The 12,006-nt window shown below is 40.1% G+C and overlaps 1 long non-coding RNA gene across 1 annotated transcript; it reads left to right on the forward strand.

Moving 5' to 3' along the window:
• Window positions 1–6,152: 6,152 nt before the first annotated feature.
• On the forward strand, window positions 6,153–6,617 carry LOC129253507 (uncharacterized). Its single transcript, XR_008583721.1, has 4 exons — window positions 6,153–6,180; window positions 6,241–6,368; window positions 6,446–6,511; window positions 6,587–6,617. It is a non-coding gene; the product is annotated as an uncharacterized LOC129253507 (long non-coding RNA).
• Window positions 6,618–12,006: the final 5,389 nt, after the last annotated feature.

The raw sequence follows: 12,006 nt of genomic DNA on the forward strand, positions 1-12,006 counted from the left end.
GTTACAGAGGTAGACGCGGATGGTCGAAGTTTGTGATTGCATCTGCTTATTTTCCTTATGATGCTTTGGAAGGGCCACCACCCGGGAAGGCCACTGGTCTCGTGAGGTTCTGTGAGCGGCGCAGTCTGGGCTTCATCCTATGTTGCGATGCTAATGCCCAGCATACAATCTGGGGCAGCAGCAAGTGCAATGGACGGGGCTCTCGACTGTTCGAATTTATCGCGTCCTCCTGCCTAGACATACAAAACAAGGGCTCACAGCCAACGTTCGTAACGGCTAGAAAGCAGGAGGTGATTGATCTAACCCTATCAAATTCAAAACTTGGGTGGTCAATCAAGAACTGGAGAGTCCTTGCCGAAGATTCGTGCTCGGACCGCAGGTACATTCAGTTTCAGTGTGGCAAGGAGGCACAAATGCCATTGCCCTCTAGAAACCAAAGAAAAACAGACTGGAAGAAGTTTAAAGAGGCGTTGCGGGATCTTGACGTTACGCCACCAAGACTTAGAAAAGAACAGGCCATTGAGGCGGCTGTTGAGAAACTCAACGCTGCCCTAACCGAATGTTTTGAGTCAGCCTGTCCAATTCGACCTCTCCCTAGCCGGACTCCCGTTCCTTGGTGGAATCGAGAGCTCCAGATGTTGAGGCGTGAGTCGAGAAAACTTCTAAACCGGGCCCTCAAGACTAACCTTGCAGAGGACTGGGAGCGATACCGTGATATTCAGAAGAACTACAAGAGGCTTATTCGGGAATCGAAAAGAGCCTAATTTAGGGAATTCTGCAGCGGTATTGAATCTCTGAGTGACACGGCGAAATTGGTTAGGATCCTAAAAAGGGACCCAACTGCAAAGCTGGGGTCACTTAGAAACTCTGATGGCTCCTTCACGGAGCGCAAAAGTGCGACACTCAGCTTGCTGATGGAATCTCACTTTCCTGGTAATCAGGTAAGCATCAGCCGGCAACAGCCCTTATTGATAGAGGCAGTTGTCAGAGCTGTTACACCTTCACGGCATGACTGGTTCGTTGCCAGATCTATGGTGAATGAGGCCGCCATTCGATTTGCCATCAAATCTTTTGGCGGCTACAAGTCGCCCGGACCAGATGGCATATATCCTGCCATGCTGAAGGAGGGTGCAGAGTTCGTGACAGCAGCCCTGAAGAAAATCTTCTCGGCATGCCTGGCCCTGGCTTACATACCACGCTCTTGGAGGATGGTGAGGGTCTCTTTCATCCCAAAGGTTGGAAAAGACGACTACACCAACCCCAAAAGCTTTAGACCCATCAGCATGACCTCTTTCATGCTGAAAAGTCTCGAACGACTGGTGGAACTGCGCATACGTCAGAAGTCACTGAAGGCTCAGCCTCTGTCTCTATTTCAGCATGCCTATGAGAGTGGAAAATCCTTCTAGTCGGCACTGCAAAACCTTGTTGCTAGGGTAGAGCTGGCCATCGACAGGAGGGACTACGCTATGGGCATCTTTTTAGACATAGAGGGGGCGTTTGATAATGACACTTTTGATAGTATGTGTAACTCTGCTAGTAGGCACGGCATAGACCGGGTGCTAGTAAATTGGATTCGTTCGATGCTGGCCCAAAGAATCGTTTCGGTGCGAGCAGAGGAAGATCTGCTGGTGTCATTTGGGGTTAGTAGAGGCTGCCCCCAAGGCGGTGTGCTGGCTCCATTGCTCTGGTGCATGGTAATCGATCCTCTACTCACCACCTTAAACGATTCGGGAGTCTACGCACAAGCATATGCAGACGATGTTGCTTGTTTGGTAACAGACCCTTCGCTTATGAACATCTGCAGGAAAGTGCAGAAAACTCTGGATCGGATTGACACTTGGTGCTGTGCGAATGGGCTATCGGCAAATCCTGCCAAGACTGGTATTGTCCTCTTTACCAGAAGGAGGAAGCTTGATGTACTCGTTTTGCCAAAGCTAAAAGGAGTCACAATCCAGCTATCCAAGGAAATTAAATATCTTGGAGTAATCCTCGATAGTAAACTCCTATGGAAATCACACGTTGAAACAAAAGCATCCAAAGCACTGACAGCTTTCTGGCAGTGCAAAGGTGTCTTTGGGAAAACATGGGGTCTCTCTCCTAGCAAGGTCCTATGGATCTACACGGCTATGATAAGACCCATTATCACCTATGCATCAGTGGTCTGGATGAGTAGACTCTCTCTAGTGGGAGTCAGGAGGACCTTATCGAGACTACAACGCACTGTGGCCATCTGTTGTACCGGAGCTTTTCCGATTACTTCAGGCCCGGCACTAGATGCTCTGATTGGTTTACCACCACTTGATGCTTTCATCCAAGGGAAGGCCTTGAAGGCCATCTGCAGACTGAAACACAGTGGAAACTGGTACGGCCCTTGTCTGGCATTGGAACACAGAGAAGGCATGGACATCGATCCAACGACTCTCTCCATGCCCCTTGACTCCATGCCATCAAGAGTCGTACTTGAAAAGAGATACATTGTAGTCCTCAGTTGTGGGAAGACTTAGAAAATGAGCCCGGCAAACACTGTTTTCGCATTTTTACGGATGGCTCCAGGACCGAGCATGGCTCCGGCTCTGGGGTCTTCGTGGAATCCAGCGTGACAAAACTGCACTTTGCTCTTGGAATGCATGCATCTGTGTTTCAAGCGGAGGTGTATGCAGTTCAAGAAGCGATGAACTTTGTTGTGGAAAAACGATGGAGAGGCAGATCTATATGTGTCTGCAGCGACAGCCAAGCTGCGCTTATGGCCTTAGACAGCCCTCCAACCACATCAGGGGTAGTGAAGTCCTGTAAATCCAGGCTGAACTATGTCGGTAGACATAATAGCCTGATGCCAACATGGGTCCCGGGACACGTGGGTATCGCGGGTAACGAGACCTCTGACTCCTTAGCTAAGATGGGCTCTGAGGCCAACTTCTTTGGCCCAGAGCCCGCTTTGCCACTCCCTTCTGCGGCCATCACGGCCACGGTTAGCAAATGGGAAACTACAGCCCACAAGCAAGCTTGGCAGGCTGAGAGAGGCTGCAGATGAACAAACCTGATGTTATCTGTCATGTCCGATCGACTGTCGCAAACCATTCTGTCATTAAGCAGAGGGGAGTGCAGACGGCTGGTTGGTCTGATGACGTGCCACTTTCTGTGGGCAAAGCACATGGAAAGGTTGGGCATCTCAGACAGTGTACTCTGCCCAGCTTGTGAAGAGGAGGATGAGACGGCGGACCACTTCCTGTGTGTCTGCCCCGCCTTCGCTCGAATCGGGTTTGAGGTCTTTGGCGCTGATGTGTTAAGAAGCGACCATCTTGGCTCCTTGGTACCACAAGATCTACTTAGATTTCTTCGGAGATCGGGTAGATTTAAAGAAAATTAAAAGGGAGTGAGTATGAGTATGAGTAAGAATATGAGTATAAGTAAGAGTCCGAATATAAGTATGATTATGAGTATGAATATAAGTATAACTATGAGAATGAGTATGAGAATAACCATGAGTATGAGTATGAATATAAGCATGATAATGGCCATCGACTTAACCTGAACTAGGGATATGACTACAACAATGCCTATGATTATGAGTATGGCTACGGGTATGAGTATGACTATGGATTTGTTTCGGACTATAAATACTATAGCTATGGCTGTGACTTAAACTACGGCTATGACTATGGTTATAACTACTACTATGACATCATTTACATATGCATTTCCTCTTTAAAAAAGTTCACTCAGATCGATGCAGGAACAAATTTGGGTAAAGAGAAAACTTAACACAGCATGTTGCACATTCGAATTTTATGTCAAAACTTTTGCTCATATTTATTGTAAATATTTATGACATTTTATTGAGCTTTAACTGCGCCCAATAGTCTACTTTATGGTAATAGCTTTGTTATTGTATACAAATACTTAAGTTGCTTAACACTAACGCTCAGCCAATGAATAGCGGGGAGACGCACATCAGCAGCTGGCTGACAAATGGGCGCCATCAAATCCACTGCGGGAGATGGCCTCAGTTGTTAGCAAATTGACAACGGCGCGTGTTTTCCATTGAAAAAGTTTCACACGCACACAGAGGCAACTAGTAACAGAAGTTCAATAAACTTATTTAAATATTTTGCAAGGAGAGGGAACACAAAGTATGTAATGTATTCCATAAAGTTGGCCAAATGAAAAAAATGTTGCCCACACGACGTGGGCGCCTATTAAAATACGCACACATGTCTACATATTGGCATGCTACCGATTGAAAGGCTGTGCTACAACTCTATTTATGAGCATTTATTGCAAAGGGGTTATTGTGTGTTAGGGTACCTTTTTTGCTGCTCTGAGCAGCGGAACGTATTGCACAAGTTTCAAATCAATTTAAACAACTGTTTCAACAGCTTTCGAAAGCAGTCTCGTGACACAAGTACCGGAGAGCCCGATGGCGGTGGGCATATGGGGCATTATAACTCTTGAAAATATTTTACATGCATGAGCGCTTCAAAAGCTGAAAAGCTGGCTCTGCAGGAGAACACAAACAACACGTCACCACCCGTGTTTGTTGTCTGCAAAAGTGTGGAGCCTCATTTTATCTGTGCTCTCTTCCTCATATTTATTTTAGTTTGTTTTCGAAGTCGCGTATTTTGAACTTTTGCGATATGTCAAATATTTAACCCATGATGGATGACGTTGAGTGTATGATGAATGTGTTGGCGCATTGCTTCATTTTTCCATCACTACGTTTTACCAGTGACGATTTGTTCTTTGCATCTCAACTTTCAAAATGAAAAAAAGAGAAAAAAAAGATAGTGTGTGTGTTAATGCGGATAGCGTAAGTACCAAAGCGTAAAAGTGCGGATGATTTGTGCCCTTTTGGCATTGGCGTTTCTCAGTTTGCGTGAGATTCACTTCCGTTCAGCAATGTTTGCTTCTCTTCTTCTTCACTTTGCCGCTAAAACCATCGTCGTGGCCATCAGTTTTTACGCCATTATGATTTATTAAAGTTCGTTGCGGCTTTGGTTCTAAGTCACTGTAAATGACAACTCGTTGCGGTTACCAAAGGCAGCATCAACAGCAGCAGCATAACTATAGTTTTTCTGATTTTCGAAAATTTGCCAAAAATTAAAAGCAAATGGCAAAAGTGGCAGAAGAAAATGCAGTTTGTAGCAAAAACCAATGGAGGAACGGAAAATAAAGGGAAAAAATTCAGAGTTTTTTTTTCCGCTTAACTTTGGCGGAAATGTGAAAATCCTTAATATCCGTTTCTTCATGTTCATGTTCTTGCTTTAATGGTTTAGATCTATTTGACAATGAGACATTTAAGATGAAAAACCGTGAATTAATACCGCTTGGACGAACTTAGTTTCTTTGTACACCAAATAGTGGAAATTGGTTTTTGTATAAAGTGTCACGCAGTAACTGGTGTGGTAATGCTAAATAATGCTGAGTAAAAGTTACCCTTTTATTCAATTTCCGAATGATTTTAAACAGGTCGCAGGCCGTAAGCGAAAATCACATTCATCCCCTCTTTTCCGTATTGATCGGCCTAACTGAGTGAATGCATCCTTTCGCTGCAAAGGTGCTTTGTATTCATTTTTAGTTATGAGTGAATGGCCATTGCGGCTATTAGCTTTAAAAATTTAGTGCCAATATTTCACTTTTTTTCACGAATTTCACAATTTTTTAAATCAAATTAGTTTTATTGATTTTAATTGTTTATATAAAAATACCGATATCAAATACTACTTTTGCTATAATGAATCCAACTGGTAAGACAGTTTAAAATTATGTTATATTTTTTATAAGCTCTTCAACCCTTTTTCGTTATTTGGTTGAGCTCTTTCTCCAATTTGAAGGGCTGGGTTTTTACACTCAGAAAAAATTCCCTCCCTAAAATAAAGAAAACCATTCTTTATTTTGAACTCTTCCAAATTCATTAAATTTTATCGCTTTTGAGTATTTTTTCTTTTAAATGACTATAAATGTGTTTGAAACATAAACCCGTAGTCCTCATTTTGATGTTACATTCTTCTTTGTTATTTTTTACTTTACTTACAATTATCTTTTCGAATGCTCATTGCTTTTACGAACATACGTAGTTGATTGTTTTTTTTCTTCGTGATTATATATTTTGTCGTGCAATGGATGAATTAATAGAAATTTTAATTGAGTTGGACGGCGAACCGTTTTTGAACGTGTTTATTGGTAAGTTTATGGATATTTTGTTTTGCTCATTTTAGTTATTGCTAATCATTTCAATTATAGAAAGCGGTCTAACTAAGGAATCATTGAAGCTCCTAAAGCCAAGCCATTTGGATACATTGATCGACACATCGCAGTTTGGACCAAGGGTAATTTTTGAGCATAATCTGCTCAATTGGCAAGCGCAACAGGTATTTTGTTATTTTGTGCATATACACACATACAGATATGCATGCAAAAATTCATAATCTTCGTTTTACTTCACTAGGGAATAAAAACACAAGCCATTCACACTGAGGCATGCGCTTTATTGGCAAATGAATATCGTGGCGAGGTAAATGTTTTTTTTTATTACTTTTACTTTAGTTATTTATTTATTTTAAATATACATTTCTGTACTTCATATAAGGAATCTTTTGAAGCAATACTCAGTAAGCCGGCGGGTGGATCACAAATCCTGAAATACTATGCGCAAAAAAAGTGTCTCACTCCAAAGTATAGGAAACTTCTAGCTGCAACAGTTGCAAATTATTTTATTTCTGCTGAAGTACATCCAAACCCTAAAACATTTGAAGCTTTCGCCAATAAAATTGTGGATTTATTTACGAGTGAATCTAAAGTCTGATCACAACCTAAAATTTTTATTAAAAAAAAGTTTTCTAACCTCGATTTCATTTACACAGGATATATATTACATTCATAAGAAAGGAAAAAAGCCAGGTGGATCTCTGTATGCTAAGTACCACAGTGTATTATTGAAACTTAGACGGGATGGTCTTATTTCCAAAAGAGATGTAGAACCAACAACAAAAGGAACGGAGATTAATTCTTGCGTAACAGGTATATATGTACCTGTACATATATCGTCGTTGCGAAAGCAATACCGAGTAGTATATCCAATATACAAAACTACATAAGTGGTGAAGGAAGAGAAAACTGATTTTTTACAAAAGTATAGCTCAATTTTTTCACTGAACTTATAATTTATTAATATTATGACAGAGATCAATATACAAATAGTAATTCTGCAAAACAGTGTACGTGAAACTTCAGTTTCTTTGGTCAATTCGTTTTGGTTTTATGCAGTTTTGCAATCGCAACGACGATGTGGCTTTCTTAACTCATGAGTATATTTTGGTTTAATTTAAATTTTAAATGAGAGATTATTAAATATTATAATCTGCATTTAATGTAACCTTCATTTAATAAAAAAATTACATTTAGATTGCATTCAAGAAAAATCATGGTTAAAGTATAACGTTGAACCATTCGATGAAGTTCAACTAAAATGGGAAGCGACTTTTGCTGTGCGACGACAAATGCTACAAAAAGGTGCCAATTTAAATACAATTTTAGAAGAATGGCCTCAGTATAAGCAGAGTTTTGGACATTTAATGGTATAATTCGCGAGTTTTATTTACATAAAAAATAATTTATTGTTCTTCATTCCTATCTTAGATAGAACTGGATTTTAAGAAGCTGTACCCCGAAAAGCAAAATTTGTTATTTGATAAATGGGAAAGCTTCTGCCAAGCGATTCCACCTTTGCTAGAAATTTACATTAAAGATTCAAACAGCTTAACTACTTGGAGGCAGTTTAAAGAAGGAAGCATCAATGCTGGTATTTAATATGTCTTAAGCACTCATTTTTTTTAACAATCTAATTTCAGATGCAAAAGACTTAGTCATTTTTTATCTTCTACACTCTGTCTTAATTCCAACTGGCCGAACATATAGAACATGCAAACAGACAAAAAAAAACACTTCATCAAGTACACTATTGCAGATTCAAGAAATAGTTTCTTACTGTGGGCACCGACAAGTAGTGAACTTCAGTCAAAATTGAAATTAATGGTAGATGCAAATTATATGGATAAAAGTACGATTCAGCCAATTATATGTTCCATTGGATTGGATTATTTTTATTGCAAGGAATATTATGTGTATTTCGCCGATATATTTTATAAGTTCGATAACCTAATCAAGTGTATTGATGTGTGTTTTAAAACATTCCATGCACTTAACCTTGAGTATCCGCCCGAATGTAGGTCTATTTGGCTTTTTGTCCAGCAGTATTTCTATAACATTTCCTTGAAATCTCGCGAGAAAAATGAGTCTATTTGTGCAATTTTAAATGATTTGAAAAAACAAAATAAGACTTAAAATAAGAAATAATTGGAATGGATGTACACGTGCAATGTTCTCAATGCTTACAAATGCAAAAATAAAAAAAACTAAAACCAAATTTTTTGCATTTTTATTCAATATTTAAAACATTTCATAATCTGAAAATTCAGGTAGATTTTTTAAAATTGAGAAAAAAGCTATTTTTCTTTTAGTAAATTTTTACTAGAAACAAAATAACAGTTTCCCTAATTCCAGCAAATTTTACTTTGAAATGAGTAATATTTTTATTTTCTTTTAGCAAAATATTATCTATTTCAAACATAAAATTTATTACAAATATAAAAACAAATTCCTTAAATCGGGAAAGTTTTTCTCGAAAGCATGTAAACATTTTTTCTTCATTTTGAGAAAATATCAGATACTGAAAAGAGGATGCCTTTTCATAGGCGCCAAATCATTCCCATATTTCTTCATTTCAATAGTCGTTTTAACTTGAACCGAAGAAGTTTTTTTTTGAGTGTACCCGTTGGTGTTTCGTACCCGTGGCTTAGAACCTGTGCACTTCCGAATGGTAGTCTTGCACCAACCCTTTCAGTTACGGTGTCTCTCAAGCTTGGAGGGTCTGAATCAAAAAACGGAGTTACTTGTACAGGGTAGGCCATTTAAAGCGGGCCCATCTGGCAACCCTATAACTTTTGACAGGAACGTCAGATCGACTAATGACATAGCGCGTTGGAAGCGTCAGTCCAAGACAATTTTTACCATGGAGCAGTACACTCCAAAAGAACGCGCTGAAATAATTCAGCTTTACATCCAAAATAACTTCTCAATTGTGAAAACTCAACGTGCGTTTAAAAAAAAAAAATAAAGTTAAAAGTGCGCCATCCAAAAGCACTTTACAGCGTTTATACGCAAAATTTATTAACCACGGTAGTCTCAGCAATACCAGCCACGCATCCAGACAACGTACACGACGTTCTGCTGAAAATATCGAGGCTGTACGAGCCAGTGTTGAGGAGGCTCCGCGAACATCGAGTTATCGTCGTTCTCAGGAATTAGGCATCGCCAGGACAACACTCAGGCGCATAATTCGCATCGATTTGAAAATGTTTCCGTACAAAATTCAAATGGCACAAAAATTAAACCCGGCTGATTACCCGAAACGGCTTGATTATGCCAAATGGGCCGTCGAAACCGTTCGAAATGAACCCGACTTTTGGCAAAAAATCATCATGTCAGACGAGGCTCATTTTCAGTTGAATGGAGGCGTAAACAAGCAAAATTGTCGCTTCTACGCTGCCGAAAATCCTCAATTAGTTGAAGAACAGCCTCTCTTCGATCAAAAAGTGACTGTGTGGTGCGGTGTTTGTGCGGGAATGGTCATCGGACCGTTCTTTTTCGAAAATGAAAATGGAGCCTCTGTCACCATCAATGGAGAGCGTTATCGTGCCATGATACGCGATTTTGTTATGCCAATCATCGAAGAAAATGACATGGAAGGCTACTGGTTCCAACAGGACGGGGCTACATGCCACACTTCACGCGCTACAATCGATTTTTTGAAGCCATTGTTCCCTGGAAGGTTGATTTCGAAAAATGGTGATTTTCCGTGGCCACCGAGATCACCAGATTTGACGCCACCGGACTTTTATTTGTGGGGTTATCTGAAATCCAAGGTATACATCAACAAGCCAAGGACTCTAACTCAACTTAAAAACAATATCCGACGCGAAATCGCCGCCATACCGGCCGAAATATTGGCCAAAACGATGGAAAACGCCGAAAAAAGGACACATTTGGCCATCAAGGCCAGAGGCAAACATTTGAAGGATATCATTTTCAAAAACTAGCTGGAACAAATCTCCTTGAATCAAAATAAATGATTTTTCATATCAACACAAAAAAAAATGTTTTTTTCAATGTTTTTTTTCAGAAACAAATGGGCCCGCTTTAAATGGCCTACCCTGTAATAGGTAGACTGGTCGATTTGACATCAGCTTCGATATTTGACAGCCGAAAAAAAAATCAAAAAGGCGGACTTAAAACTCTTTGTAATAACTTGTTTCAAAAAGATGACTGTATAAAAAAAAATATGAAATTTGTATGTGCAGAAGAAGCTTTACAATTTTGGTATTATCGAACCTTTAGCTTTTTTAACGGAGAAGGGTCGACTGGACACAAACCGTGGCAAAAACGCGCATTACTCCGAGCGCTTACCACCCGCAGCAACGACACAAATTGCTGCAAGGCAATACCAATAAATCCGACGCCGATATGGATAGCACTTTATAGTACGCACAAGCACTAGCCAGGAAACGGAAATAAGCGCCAAAAAATAGGCACCAGAAAAAAACGCTAAAAAAATTGGGACCAAAAAATGCGCCAAACGGTAGGCACCAAGGAAATATAACGCCAAAAAGTAGGCACCAAAAATATATTTCCTAGAAGTTTGCACTAACATACAAGCGCCAAAAAGTAGGCAGCGTTATTTCTCACTAGAAATTAGCAACCACAAGGAAAAACTCACGAAAAATAACCTAAAGTGGATCTAAGATATATATAAGGGATAGCTCTCTCTCTCCTTTTCCTCAACGTTATATCTTTTTTCTCTCTCGCAGAACGAAAATACCCAAAAAGTTGCATGGCCTTGAAATTTTACTCTCCATTCTCGCTCATCCAATGATGCCTAAGAAGCTTCACTTCAAAAGATCTATTGTGCAAGGACTGCACCTCACTATATTTTAAGGTTTTTTAAAAATGATAGCACATTCTAGGGTTATTGTTCCATAATTTATATTGGATTCGATTTTTTGAATTCAGGCCCTGTTCTACCATCTTCTAATTTTGATCCGCCAGAAAGCCATATCGTGGATCCGGATTTAAAAGTGATGGTATAATTTTTCGAAGCCGCACGTTTATTAATTAGAACTTGGAAACTCCTGAAGAGATTGGGTTTCGGAGGTTATATATCCACCACGTAAAGAATGGGATTTTTTTTTCAATTTTTAGATCGGAGATGCCTTTAATCTTAAGGTGCTCAAATCCGCTGCTCTCTCAATTAAAATGGGAAGCAGTGGTACGCACAGGAGCACACTAATGCGTCAATTGGGCGTTCATTGCTCCTGTTACTCCGCAGATGTGGCGGTACAATTTTTTCCAATCATTTCAGACAAAGAATGCCCTTGGCGCTTTTGCAGTAACTTTCTGAAGATGAGATTTCCAATTGAGCGCTTTGCCAAGGTTGATACTAAGGCAGTTCGCTTCAGTGGAGAGTTGAAGGGTCGATTCATTTAGGACAGGATATTTATAGTTAATATTCCTTTTCCCAGTGAACGGCACTAGTGAAGTTTTCGATGGGTATCGGCGTACCATTTGTTCATTATGACGAGGGCTTGTTGCATGCGGCAAGAAATTTTCTCCTTACGCCAGTCTACTACCTGGTAATACACAAGGTTATCAGCACAGGCCTGAGTGTGGAATTCTAGATTGCTCAATCTGTGGAGAAGTTCGTCTGTTAAGAGTTTCCAAAGAAGAGGAGAGGAGGTACTCTCCATTGCGGGCAACCTCATGTGGCCGTGATGTACTTTATTCTTCCTCCTAATTCTGCACTGTTCGTTCTGAATTTCAGCATTGATACAATCCATTTTATTACTTGTTTAGGTCCTTTGAGATAGGACATTGTTGACTGCCTCATAGGTTGAA

This window comes from Anastrepha obliqua, chromosome 1 (genome assembly GCF_027943255.1).
Source record: "Anastrepha obliqua isolate idAnaObli1 chromosome 1, idAnaObli1_1.0, whole genome shotgun sequence".
Lineage (NCBI taxonomy): Eukaryota > Metazoa > Arthropoda > Insecta > Diptera > Tephritidae > Anastrepha > Anastrepha obliqua.